The 13,955-nt window shown below is 43.0% G+C and overlaps 1 pseudogene; it reads left to right on the top strand.

Annotated features, from left to right (window-relative positions):
* The first annotated feature begins 1,283 nt into the window (after positions 1-1,283).
* On the top strand, positions 1,284-5,642 carry LOC119804287 (annotated as a pseudogene).
* The last annotated feature ends 8,313 nt before the right edge of the window (positions 5,643-13,955 follow it).

The following is a 13,955-nucleotide window of genomic DNA, read 5'->3' on the forward strand; positions in this document are numbered from 1 at the left end:
AAGGAAAGAGGGCTTTAGCCCAAATCTTGTGTTGAGCTTTGTCTTCTTAATAACTCTGAGAACTTCAAGCTTATTTAACTTCTACCCATCCTTCAAAGTCCAGTACAGTTTCTACTCTTCCATAAAAGCTTCCATATTGATCCAACCTATCTGTCCTTCAAAATGTCTTCTGTGCTTCGTGTGTTACATTCATTTGTCTCTGACTCATATGTCTCATCTTACCAGCCAGACTGTAAACTCCCCCGACGGAAAGGGACTTAGATTTCTATTTCTCTTACATCTTGTAGCCTCCACAATTCCTCTCCTAGTGTACAGCAAATAATAGGCCCTCCGTCAATATTTGTCAGTTGACTGATTGGCTGAAAAGGTCAGCGACTACATCTAATCTTGGTGAACCTCCACATCATTTAGTGAAGAACTATGAACTCAATGTGTACTCAATAAACAACAATATTGCAAAATCTTTCAAAAAGGCTTTCTGGAGTGTCTGCAGTGGGCAGAGGCTAATGCTGTAGGACCAGCAAGGAAAGGCAGGCCAGTTTCTAATACAGAGAACTTGTTCTGAAGTCTTCTCTCACCGCTGTAGTGCTTACTGTCTTCTTTATCGGAATTCCTGCTGCTTTTGAAAGCACGTGCAGTTACCCCTTCCTTGTTTTGTCTCCCTCAATTTGGTCGTGAGCACCTCAAAGGAAATAACTGGTAGTGTGCTAGAAGCACAGCGAGGGAAGGACAGACACCTTGGAGTCTCCCTAGATGGAAACTTCCTACTAGAGCCACAGCCCTGATGTAGTTCTTATTTAACATGGCTCCCATTACTCAGAATTAAGTGAGATAAAAAACATGGGAAGAGCCGGGCGGTGGTGGCGCACGCCTTTAATCCCAGCACTCGGGAGGCAGAGGCAGGCGGATCTCTGTGAGTTCGAGACCAGCCTGGTCGACAAGAGCTAGCTCCAGGACAGGCTCTAAAGCTGCAGAGAAACCCTGTCTCGAAAAACAAAAAAAAAAAAAAAATAATAAAATGGGAAGAACCACATAGTGGTAACACATGCCTTTAATCCCAGCACTTGGAAGGCAGAGACAGATGGGCCTCTGTGAGTTCGAGGCCAGCCTGGTCTACGGAGTTGGACAGCCAGGGCTGTTACACAGAGATCCTGTCTCAAAAAAAAATACAGGAAGAAAAACAGGTTCAGAGGCAAAAAAAAGTTAAATTTTTTACTGCACATAGCTTAATATAATTACTAGAGAGCCAGGCAGAGACAAACAGCTAAAATGCAAGTTTCAACATGAGGAGAGAGGAGGTCAAGGCTGAAGATAAGCGTTTGGGAGTCTTGGATATGGACAAGGCAGTTGAAACACTGAGATTGAATCAGCCAAGGATGGCTGGGAGTGTGGGGGTGTAGCTCAGTGACAGAGACTTGCCTCGCATTTGAGTCCAAAAAAAGACTGTCAAGGACAAGAGAAGACTAGAGCCAAAGACATAGTTTGAGAAGTTCTCCACTTGAAAAAAAATCAGTGAGATTAAAAATACACTGGAAGACACACACACACACACACACACACACACAAACACGACTTGGGGTGGACATCCGAGTCAACAGAGAATGAGGCAGGAAAGAGAATAATGCTAAGTAAAAGTTAGCTTATCTCGTGATTTAAAAGCCAACCCTCTGGTACTCTTGTGAGGCTTGAAAGCATTGAACCTAGAAGCCCCTACATGCTAGACAAACATGCTACAGCTGAGCTATACCTTCACTACCAAATCCAGACCTCTCATGGCCTAGCAGCGATTCCAGGGAAGGGAATTTTTGCTTATTCTTGTTACCCCTAAGTCCTATCACAGTTCCTACTCTGTACACACATGTTGAGTAAATGAACATATGGGTGAACTGCGAGTTCTACCACAAACAGAAGACTGGCCTCTGTCTGGAAACCCCAACAAACTGAGCTCCGCCACCAGTCCCCAGGATGCTGCTAAAACAGAGACATTATGACAGCCGGGCCCTGAGAGCTATTCAAGGTGGCCACACTGTGAGAGAAACAAACACATCAAGTGAAACAATGAGCATCCCTCAGGGCCACCTTCTGGGGTCCTAATTTGAGATTTGGAATGCAAAAGGAGAGCCAGGTGGTGGCCTTTGATCCCAACACCTGGGAGGCAGAGGCAGGTGATCTCTGTGATTTCAAGGCCAGCCTGGTCTACAAGAGCTAGTTCCAGGACAGGCTCCAAAGCTACAGAGAAACCCTGTCTTGGGAAAAAAATATTCAAAAGGGGACAAGAGGTATGCATAACTAAGCAGTCCTCTTAAGGGAGGGTCCTGTTCCTCATGGAGCCAGCGTGGCCTGGGCTCCTGTCTGAGCCCATCCTTCAAAGTGCTCTGACAAGTTGTCAGAACTGTGTGAAATGGCTTCCTGGGAGGCAAGTTCCTCCTCTGGCTGCCACCAGGGCTGGAGCCTTACCTCCTCAGTTTAGGATCCTGGAGAAATCTTAATTCCTTAAGGCTTGTTATTGAAATGGTCTAATGGGCAAAGAGAGGAACAGTTTCTTCTCTCCTGCCAGAGCGGTTGAAAGAGGAGAAGGGGGAAAGCTAAGCTAGTTGACCATGTTTCTCTGAAATCCGAGGAGAGCCGATGGTGACACGGAGAGCTGTGAGGATGAGGGCTCTTATTTATTTCTTCCTGGAAAGGGAGGCTACGACTCTCACAATTCTGAATAGAGAACACTTACAAATATGAACAAAAAAGACCCAGAAAGAGACCCAGAGAGACAGACTACCTGGTGGCTCCTGGGAATGAGGAAAAACAGGCAGATTTCCTGAGGGCAGTCACAACCTGAAATAAGCCATCTGCGTGGGGTGAGTTTCTCATTTTTATGGCCTTTGCCCTAGGGCAGGCTGCAATTCAAGCCAGAGCTCTAGACTCCAGAAGAAAAATCTTTCCTGCCAAAGAATCAAAAAAAAAAAAAATCGAGCCTGGGACAAGCTTTAGAGATGAGGGGATGTCCTATGAAGGAAAGAAACTCTAAATTAAATTATCTGGATACCTTTTTCTCAAGATTTACCCTGAACTGTAAGATGCATAGAGCCACTTCCAAGTTTGTTGCAGTCAACACAGTTCCAGATAACACCAACAAAACAATACTGAGCTGACCTGCCACACAGCACAGACAAGAAGGGTGCTTTGTGAGTCTCACCAAGCTGAATGTCTCCTGGAATAAGGGCATCCACATCTTCAGAGAAGGGAACAAAATTCAAGGGCTCTGTACCACAGCATTCAAAAATCCAAGAAGACTTCAGTATTGTTCGGTGGATAGGGGGTGAATAAAGTGAGACTCAGTTTCAAGGGGAAACACAACTAACGGAGAGGGCAATCGAGACGGTGATACTCAAAGAAAGAGAAATCCATTGGTAATAAGGTTTTTTGCTTCTTTGTTTTTTTTTTTAAGAAAAAGAAATCACAAGAGAGAAATAGAAAGCATGAAACTGAACTAAATGGAAATTCTAGAAGTGAAAAATGTAATATATAAAGAGAGAAATTAACTGGACGAACTTAATAACATGAAGAAATAGCAATGAGGTTAGGAAACTTGAAGATAATAAAAAGTCTCTAATCTGGGCCCATCCTGCTGGCGCATGGCTGTAATCTCAACACTGGAGAGGCAGATCCAGAAGACTCAAACTGTTCAAGGCTCCCGGAAGGGGCTGAGGGCAAACAAAAGAGAACAAAAGTGTCAAATCTGATGGAAAACAGATTGAAGAAAAAGGAACAAAGCTCTCTCTGAAAGCTGTAGGGTAGTATCAAAGGTCTGGATATGGCTACTTTTGCTTATTCTTGTTACCACTAAGTCCTACCCCAGTTCCCACGCAGTACACATATGTTGAATAAACAAAAGAACCAAGGCATGAATTGCAAGGCCTGCCACAAACAGCAAGTGATGGGGTTACCGAACCTTCTGGGATAAAAGTCTGAACTCTAGAAGCTCCAACAAGCCAGGCTCAGCCACCAGTCCCCAGGATGCCAATTCAAGAGAGAAGTAAACAGCAAAAGGCCGAGCAGCGAGTATTCAAGGTGTCCACATTGTGAAAGGGCTTGCTGGGGTTCTGACATGAGATTCCAATTTGAATAGAAGGCCAGAGGTATGAATAACTAAGCAGGTCCCGGACAGAACTGACCCACCATTTTCTGGGCTGTGGCTGTCTGAGCTGGGTAATCTCCCCGCCCCCTTCCTTAAAAGATGTTGCTGGCGACGTGAAAGCACCCAGCATCCACCGCGCTTCTTGTCTGGTCACTTTCAGGGTTTTCTCTTTACCTTCAGTCTGCAGCAATTTGACTATAATGCAAGTAGAGGTGGTTTCCCCCCATATTCTGTTTGAGTTTTGCAGGGCTTGAATTTGCAAATGCCTACTTTTTGCCAAGTTAGAGAAGTATTCAACCAGCATTTATTTCTTCAAGTAATGTTTTTTTTTTTTTCCATTCACATTCTATCTGGTAGAACTGTCCCATAAGTTTTGTTTTGGTAAAGTTGGAGAGTTAAATACAAGGCCTTAAACATGCTAAGTAAGTGTCTTACTACCAAGACAGCCTTGTTTAGTGTGCTCCCAGCCCAGTGAAATTGTCTCAGAAAAACAAAACAAAATAAAAGAAAGAAAGCAGGGAGGGAGGGAGGATAAAGAGGGGAGGGAGGAGAAGGGAAGAGAGGCAGGGAGAGGGAAAGAATGGTAGACCCAGATGACCAAGTGTTTGTCTGTCACGGAATATACAATTTAATGGAGTTCACTAGTAGCCAACAAGTAGTTTCAGTACGATAAGGAAATCTGACCGAGGTAGAAGAGTGTCAGGTCCTAAAGAAACTCTGAACAACCAGCTCTCTGTGGTGCCTATTAGCATACCAAAATTCAGGCTGGCCTCCAGGCTCACTCAGTACCTGGGGCTCTCCTCAGCTCCTCTCACTCTGCCCCCTACCCTAAACTTCTCCAGCTCATGCCCCCCACCAGCTTCTCATTCCCATATAGCCCTGCATTTCAGCCTTCTCTTGGTTCTCCATTGTCTTCCTCTTTTGACTGCCCTCATGCTTGTCTCTCTGTTTCTCTCTCTCTCTCTCTCTCTCTCTCGCTCTCGCTCTCGCTCTCTCGCTCTCTCTGTCTCTCTCTGCTCATGGCCTGGTCCAGTCTGCTGGCCCTGTTCTGTCTACTACTTTCTGTCCCTGATCCAGACTCTCTCCCTGATGCCTCTGGCTGTACTCTCTCTCATATCTACAGTAAAAACCGGCCTCTCAGCCACACCGTGAAGCAGTCACGTCCTCACGTTATACAGAGAGTAGGGTATAGAAAAGAGGATCACTCAATTGTCTGGAATGGGGAACTGGAGGAAAGGTTTACATCTCAAATGGACAAGTGTTGGACAGCTGGAATCAGTCCCTATGGAGATTGTATATGTGCGTGTTCTGGGAAATAGCAGAATTTGTTCTGTTTTGTTTTCAAAACTCTGCTTCAGCAAGATGTGAAAAAAAGAAAAGGCTATGGAAGCTCCTTTAATTCCAGATATGGTGAGGGGGAAAAGCCACCAGGAAACTCCCCAGGAAGAACGGGTCGGATCGTCTTCATGGCCTCGGCCTTCCTCCGATGGCTGGTGGATGAGGAAGGTAAATGCCTGCTCGAAGCAACACACAACTAGACACGCACAAGCATAGAAGGAAACCATCAAGAGGTGAAGAGCCGCTCAGCTGGCCAAGTTGAAGGGGTAAGTCTGAACAAGCATTGCTGTGTCATCTTAGATAATGAGGTCATGCTGGGGACTGCAGCTGCAGGATTTGGCCTGACTGACAGGCAATTCTATAAATGTACCTATTTGTCTCCTTATCGTTTCTCGTATAGTTTAGTAAAGTATTTGTATAGCTTATTAAAGTACTGATAAAGTTTTAATAAATCCTTTTAGGTTGCAAACCTTGATTTGTCATTGTTAGTTGTTTAAATCTAAAATGTCTGAGGTGGAAGAAATAAAGCTCACATATTCAATCCTGGAAGAGAGAGAGAGAGAGAGAGAGAGAGAGAGAGAGAGAGAGAGAGAGAGAGAGAGAGAGAGGATCTAACCCAAACTTGGGACAATCTAGAAGGCATAAACATAAACCTTAAACATAAGATTTAAAACCTTATGTTTTAAACTTTTAAAAATCAAAGTTCCTTCCCCTAGTGTAGGAGTAGTGCGTCTATTTATTTATCTATCTATCTGTTTGTTTGTTTTTCAAGACAGGGTTTCTCTGTGTAACAGTCCTAGCTGTCCTAGAACTCACTCTGTAGACCAGGCTGCCTCGAACTCACAGAGATCTGCCTGCCTCTGCCTCCAGAGTGCTGGGATTAAAGGTGTGCACCACTACCACCTGACACAAATTATTATTTTAGGGCTAGCAAGATGACTCAGTAAGTAAAGGTGCTTGCCACCAGGCCTGGTGACCTGAAGGGAAGAACTGACTCTGTGAGCTGTTCTCTGACCTCCACATGTGGAACACACACACACACATGTAAATGAGCTGTTCTCTGACCTCCACATGTGGTACACACACACACACACACACACACACACACACACACACACGTAAATGAATACAAAAAAGAAGCTACAAAATCTCATTTTAATACCTACTTCAAATCAGATACCTAACAAAACACTAACAACACAGAACAGATGAGACATCCAGCCGACAGAATATATTTAAATTTATATTTATGAAGCCCTACAGTAATTTGAAAACCAGCTTATTAGTAAATGGAAAAGACAAGAACACAAAATTTTATGTATAATGTGATTACAACAGTCATTCAAAATTCATACAGAATGAACAGCTGATCCCCGAAAGGAATACAAAAACTCTGGCTGTGGGGCTGGAGAGATGGCTTGGGGGGTTAAGCGCATGTACTGCTTGCTACTGCAGAGGACCTGGGTTTGATTCTCAGCATCCATGTCAGAGAACTCATAACTGCCTATGAGTCCAACTCCAGCTGGACCTGACCCTTCTGACTTCCAAGGGCACTTACAATCACATGAATACCCACACGCATACACATAGTTACAAATAAGTTTTAAAATACTGACTGTAGTTTTCAGTGGGTAGTGTATGAGCATGAACTTTTTAAGTACAATATAGGGTTTTCTTAGTCAAGATGTACTACTTATGCCAGGTGGTGGTGGCCCACACCTTTAATCTCAGCACTCAGGAGACAGAGGCAGGCGGATCTCTGAGTTCGAAGCCAGCCTGGTCTACAGAGAGAGGACAGCCAGGGCTACACAGTGAAACCCTGTCTCGAAAAACAAATGGATAAATAAATAAATAAATAAATAAATAGACATACTATTCATACAGTAGGGGAAGGAACTTTGATTTTTAAAAGTTTAAAACATAAGGTCTTAGGGTAAGTGGAAGGGCCCTGGTCCACCAAACCACTAACACAAGTAAGTGGTGTTGTGTTTATGCCTTTCTCTTTAACTTATATCTTTTTAAAATTTGTTTATATTTTCTATGTGCATTGGTGTTTTGCTATGGGTATTGGATTCCCTGGAGCTGGGGCTACAATGTGGGTGCTGGGAATTGAACCTGGGTCCTCTAGGAAGAGCAGTCAGCACTCTTAACCACTGAGCCATCTCTCCAGTCCCTTTAACTTGTATCTTAATGGCCTGGTATCACTTACAGGTTAACTGGGTGCATGATTTTATTGAAGGATGCTGTAAAGCTGGCCCCAGCGGGGGAAAAAAGAAAGGGGATCAAGAGTGGAAACTGCCAAAAGCAGAGGGAGAAAAGGACTAAGCAGAGATCAGAGAAAGTAAACATGAAAGTGCAGGAAATGGGGGCCAGGGGTGGAAAGACAAGAGGATAGGTACACTTTCAATGCCCACATGAGAGGAGCTAGTAATGAATGTTTATTACAGGCATAGCTAGCAAGTTTCGTGCTATTTTATTGTTGTCTGTATTAAGACTATATGTATCGGCCGGGCGGTGGTGGCGCACGCCTTTAATCCCAGCACTCGGGAGGCAGAGGCAGGCGGATCTCTGAGTTTGAGGCCAGCCTGGTCTACAAGAGCTAGCTCCAGGACAGGCTCTAGAAACTACAGGGAAACCCTGTCTCGAAAAACAAACAAACAAACAAACAAAAAGACTATATGTATCCACGCCTTTAAACCTCTTCCTATTCCTCCCAGGAGCAGGCTGGGTATTTCTTCAGCCCACAAGAGCTGTCATAGCTGCCTGATACTACCGTCAAAGACACTAGATCTGGACATTGTGGAGCCCACTCTGGAAGCAAACTGTCTCTCCTTACATGCCTGTGTGCATGAACTATAGATTGTGCAGGCTATCTGGAAGAGCCTGGAAACTTCTGGTGATAAAGGAGATCTAGATGGGGACTCAGGGAGCCCCAGAGGCATTTACAGACAGCAAAAACATCAATCAGCTCCCTCTGGATCTCAACCCCGTTTATGACACACAACCAAACTAGCTGAACAGTGCTGACTCTTAGCCAAGACCATTTCTGTAAGATGTTTGTACTTTTCTGTTGACTTTGGGACATACTCTGTCATCCTCCAAGCTTGGAATGACTGCTAGGGCTTGGTTTAGTAAATATCAAGTAAAGGTGTTGGGGTACATTTCTACATAGACTAGTTATTTCCCAGAAAGACAAATGTTCCAGGAACCTTGTCTTTTCCATAGATAACACATTTTTGACCCATAGAGAAGCCAGGAAAATAGAGACAATCCTAAAAGACCAGCACGTACAAGGGCAAAGACAAGATCTTAGTGTCATCACCCTGACCTTTAGAGGGTATTGCAATTGTCTCAGAGTTCTGATGAGGCAACTTATAAAAGAATTTTGCCCTTACCATCCAACAAGATAGCCACATGTGGCCTAAGTTAGATTTAAATAAAAAAATCTCTACCTAAGTACGTCGATACATGCCTGTAATCCTGGCACTGAGATATGGGCAGGGGATCGGGAATTCAAAGTCATCCTCAGCCACATAGTGAGCTTGAAACCAGCCTAGGTAACAGAAGATCCTATATCAAAGAAAAACATCTCCAGCTTCTCAGTTGCGCTGGCCACATTTTAAGTGTTCAGTGATGATATGTGGTCACTTGGCTATCTTCTTGGATAGTACAGATATGGCATTTCCATCTTCACAGAAAGTTTCACAGAAAAGCTCTGTGACTCTAGATGTCCAAAATCATCTTAGGACCAAGTCTCTGCATTTGCATGATGAAGGATTTCGTTTTTCTCACTTAGGTTGTGTGTTTGCAACTGGTGTTGCAGAATGATAAGGAGTCAAGCAAGGCATCTTAACAGATGAACCCTCTTACCATAATGTAAACAGTGAGAAATCATCCAGGAGTGGTTAAATAAAATATGGCAGATTTACTAAATGGTATAGAACATAAAAGTTAAAGGGAAATATATATATAAAGATAAACCTCAAAAGTATTTGTATGGAGGGACACAACTTGCTAAATGTAATTATTGATGCAAAGAAAAACACAAAGCAATGGCTATAGTTGGAACGTGTTGGAAATGTATTGCCTAATTCAACCAGTTCAATAGTTTTCGCAGATGAGACTTGAGAAGTGATAGGTTGGGAGGCCTCTGTCTTCACGAATGGACTAAAGCCATTATCATGACAGTCTCTTTGACACTATGGGAACGGCAACCTTACGAAGAAGGCTGAGTGCCTTCACCTGTCCCTCCTGAGTGCCCTCTTGTCTTGTGACCCCTTTCGCCACCGTATGGTGCAACACAAAGGCCCTCTCCAGATGCAGTCTTTGATCTTGGATGTTTCAGCCTTCAGAACTGAGGCAAAAAGCTTCTACTTCTTAGAAATGACTGAATATGGGATGTTCTGGCACAAGCGGTAGAGAATGTACTGAGACAACATTGCTTCATTTTCCCCGTGTAAGAGTAAAAATGGAAGAGCTGAGTACGTGAGTTCCAGGGATACATCCAAAAATAAAAACAGGTAAACTCGGGACAGGAGTTACTTCAGGGAGGAGGGGACAGGAAGGTCTGCGGGCTACAGGCCCAAAGAGACTTTTAGTTTTATTCTATAGTGATGAAAATTGTCAGGAAAAACACATACATGCATCCTTGCGTGATTACAATTATCAAAACGGGACACAAGTTGGTGTGAGCTCAAACATGTGAAAGTGTGATGAGAAAAACAAGGGAAGCTCGCCAACCTTAGTGATCGTTGTGCTAAAATGCAGGACGGTAGTTAAATTCTTCATTTTCATTATTTAAAAAAAAAAACCTTTGCACTTCGTACTGTAATGTTTATATAACAAAAAAAATTAATGAAGAAACTTTATGCTACTAACATAGTTATCTTACCATATAAGAGGTACAGCTCTGTTCATATTTAATTATTATTCATATTGGGGGGATGCAGAGAGACCTGGAGGACAACTCTGTGAAGTCATTTCTCTCCTCTCAACTTTAGGTTCCGGGGATCGAACTCAGGTCGGTGGGCTTGCACAGCAAGTACTCTACTTGTTGACATCTCACTGGCCCTAGGTACAGTTGCTAAAGAAGAGACTGGTTTCTGGCACATGGTTAGTGCTAGAAATATCAACTTAATACCATTCAAGTAAAACAATTTGTATCATCCTTGGTGATGGGCTCCAAAATTCAATTGGTCAATAGAAAACCTAACTCAGTAGCTAATCTGTACTGGCAGGCACAGTGGAACACCACAGCTCCTAAAACCAAAGCTTCCATTGGGACATTTTGAGACTTCCCTTTTAGACACACACAGACCACATGACTGGTTATGGGCTTTGCAACCAGTTCAAATAAAAAATAAAATCTCTCCTTTGTGGCGTGAAACTCAGTTTCAAAAGAAACTTCGTAAAAGACAAAAATCTGGATTTACCTGTACCCTACCTCCATGGGGACATGAGGTAAACTTCCATGCAGGCAATAACACTAGTCGGGCTTCTCAACTTTCAAGCCAGAATGGTAACCCTGTCACCAGGCCACCTGTTCATCTGACTCCCAAAACATATGGATCCTGACTGGGCCAACAACGGAGAGGGTCACTAGGTCTGGACTTCCCCAGAGAATAAATGGAAGTTGGCCTCTGAAGTCTTGTCAAATGCCTGACTCTGAGAAGAGATATTTATGGAATATATTGTAAGGGACATTCTATCCACACACTCCTTTAGGTGGCATTTTAAGTTGTGTCCTCAGATCAAGTTAAAGCACCAGAAGGTTACATGCCTTAACCGGCTGAGCTCAGTCCCAGCAGAAGTGTTTTAATGTTCTGCCCTGGCTTTCGACCAGGGTAGATATGAGAAAGTAATATGGAAATCTCTTCTGCACATTATTAAACTGCTACTGAGGACATTGTCTCCTACGTCAATCCCACAAGAGATATTTCTTATAGAATTTAGTGCCAGCAATGGACCATTATGTAGCTGTTAAAAATTGTAATTATGGAAGACTAAATGTGAAAACCTGTTTATGATATATTCATAGAAAAAAGCAGGACACACAGTGGTATGTAGACTCTAATTGCAGCCATGTGAAATTATGTGTGCCCATGGGCAAAGACTGAAAGCTGATAGGAAGGACAAAATTATACGAGGGCGATGGGACTCAAAGTATTTTTGTTTTGTAAAAACAATTTTGTTTGCCCTCGTTCTGTCTTTTCAATTGGGAAAAAAAGATGTTAGTGACAGAAAAGTCTCCCTCTCTCTTTCCCCTTCTCTCTCCCTATCCCGCTCCCTTTCCCCACCCTGTTTAAGGAATGCTTACATTCTTTCTTCCTGACAGACAGTCTTGTGCAATTTGTTGCATGTCCCCTTCCCTTAGCCACCCCAGAAGGTGAATTTAGTGTTCCATTGTTGCATACCAGGTTCTTGTTCCTATGCCTCTGGTTTGCTGCTTAGAGGCTTAGGACTGTGGACTCTTCTTCCAACCCCTTGAAAATGTTGCCTCTACAAAGAGGCAGAATTTAAAGTAGTCCTCCAGTTTGAAATCTACATAGAAGCCAGTGAGACCCTGGTTTGTTGTTTGATTTTTTTGAGACATAGTTTCTCTGTGTAGCGGTAGCTTTCCTGAAACTCTCTGTGCAACCAGGCTGTCCTCTAACTCACAGAGATCCATGCCTAAAACCAATAATTTTTTAATTAAAAAATTCTAAGCCATGTGTGATAGCACACACCTTTAATCCCAGCACTCAGGAAGCAGAGGCAGGTGGATCTCTGTAGAGACCAGCCTGGTCTAAGAGTGAATTCCAGGATAGCCAAGGCTGTTACACAGAGAAACCCTATCTCAAAGGAAAAAAAACTTCTGCCTATCATTTTCAATAAATATTAACCAAAATTATGAATCAAAAATAATAAACTAGTATACTCTCTTATCTGGTTCTTTTCCTGTGTTTAAAGCATGAGCATGTGCTCATGTTCTGTAACGACTCGTCCTGTCGTTTTTTTTTTTTTCTGTACTACACATAAAACCCATGGGCCTCACACATGCTAGGCAAGTACTCTACCACTAAGCTATGCAACTCAGTTTTTCTTTTTCCTATTTGTGTGTGTGTGCTCACAACTACCTCAAGTTTTAAAAAGAAGGAAAACAAACAAAAAACCAGCCAGTGTCGTTGCCTATACCTGTAATCATAGCACTTGGGAGGTGGAGGCAGGAGATCTGCTGATCAGTTTAAGGTCTTCTTCAGCTACCCACTGAATGGCAGGCCAGCCTGAATTATATGAGACTGTCTCAAAAAGAATAGAAAAAAAACCCACTTGAGGCTAGAGAGATGGCTCAGCCATTAAGAGCACTTGTAAAGGACCTGGCTTCCATTCCCAACACCCACATGGAGGTTCACGAGGCCTTTTTCTGACCTCTACAGGCACCAAGCACACATATGGTACACATACATATGTGAAGGCAAAACACACATACAATTAACAAACTAAATGTTTAGCAAAGGGAAAAGGAAACGGAAGGAAGGAAGGAAAAATTGAAAGCAGGAAGAAAATAGTAATCACATTAAGTTTATTTAGTTGCATATCTTAAGCTAGATAATTTGTGTAACGCACTTAGGAAAGGCTCAGTACTTAATATAATCCAGTAAATATTACTTATTAATATTGGTGTAACTTGCATTATTACTCAATTAGTTCTTAACATGACCAGGATAACAACTATCTCTATGGTTACTACCAAACTCCTATAAAACCTCAAGTGAGGTTTTCGGAGCTAAATAGGGTAACAAAGAAGTGAAGAAATGTCTGTCTTTGTTCAAATTAATAGAGCCAGTTTAGCAGCAGGCTTGGGGGTGGCGCTGGAGAAGAGTGGGCAGTTGCAGCAGTGATAGCAGTGATAGAGGCAAAAACAGCCAAACCCCCATGGCCTTCAAGGGAAAGAAAGAAAATGTAACAAATGGTATCCATTTGAGAGCATGGACTGTGGGAGAAAAGCCTTTGACTCCCAAGTCCTGCTGTGTCTAGTTCATCACTCAAACAGCCTCCTGTTGGTCCACTTTCCTCCTCTACATCTCTTCTATTCTCCACTGCCTCCTTGCTGACTCTACTTGACTACTTTTGTGGTGGTTTTTTGTTGCATTTGATTAGATGGATTTTGCTTGCTTGGTTGGTTGGTTTGGTTCGGTTTGGTTCTGTGTTTGAGGCAGAGTCCCCCTGTGTATCCCTGGTGGGTCTGGAGCTAGCTAGCTAGATCAGCTTAGCCTTGAACTTGCAGTGAGTGATCTTTTTTGCTTCTGCCTCATAAGCACTGAGGTTGCAGACATATCAGCTTGACTAACATTATTCTAACACTCCCACAGCAATGAGTTGTTACCCTGACCTTCATAGCTTCAAAGTCATGTTTTCTTTTTCTTTATTGGTTCCACCAATCCTTTTGCTCACTCTCCTCAAACATCTGGTTCTGCAGCTTATCATTCACACACACACACACACA

This window comes from Arvicola amphibius, chromosome X, assembly GCF_903992535.2.
Source record: "Arvicola amphibius chromosome X, mArvAmp1.2, whole genome shotgun sequence".
Lineage (NCBI taxonomy): Eukaryota > Metazoa > Chordata > Mammalia > Rodentia > Cricetidae > Arvicola > Arvicola amphibius.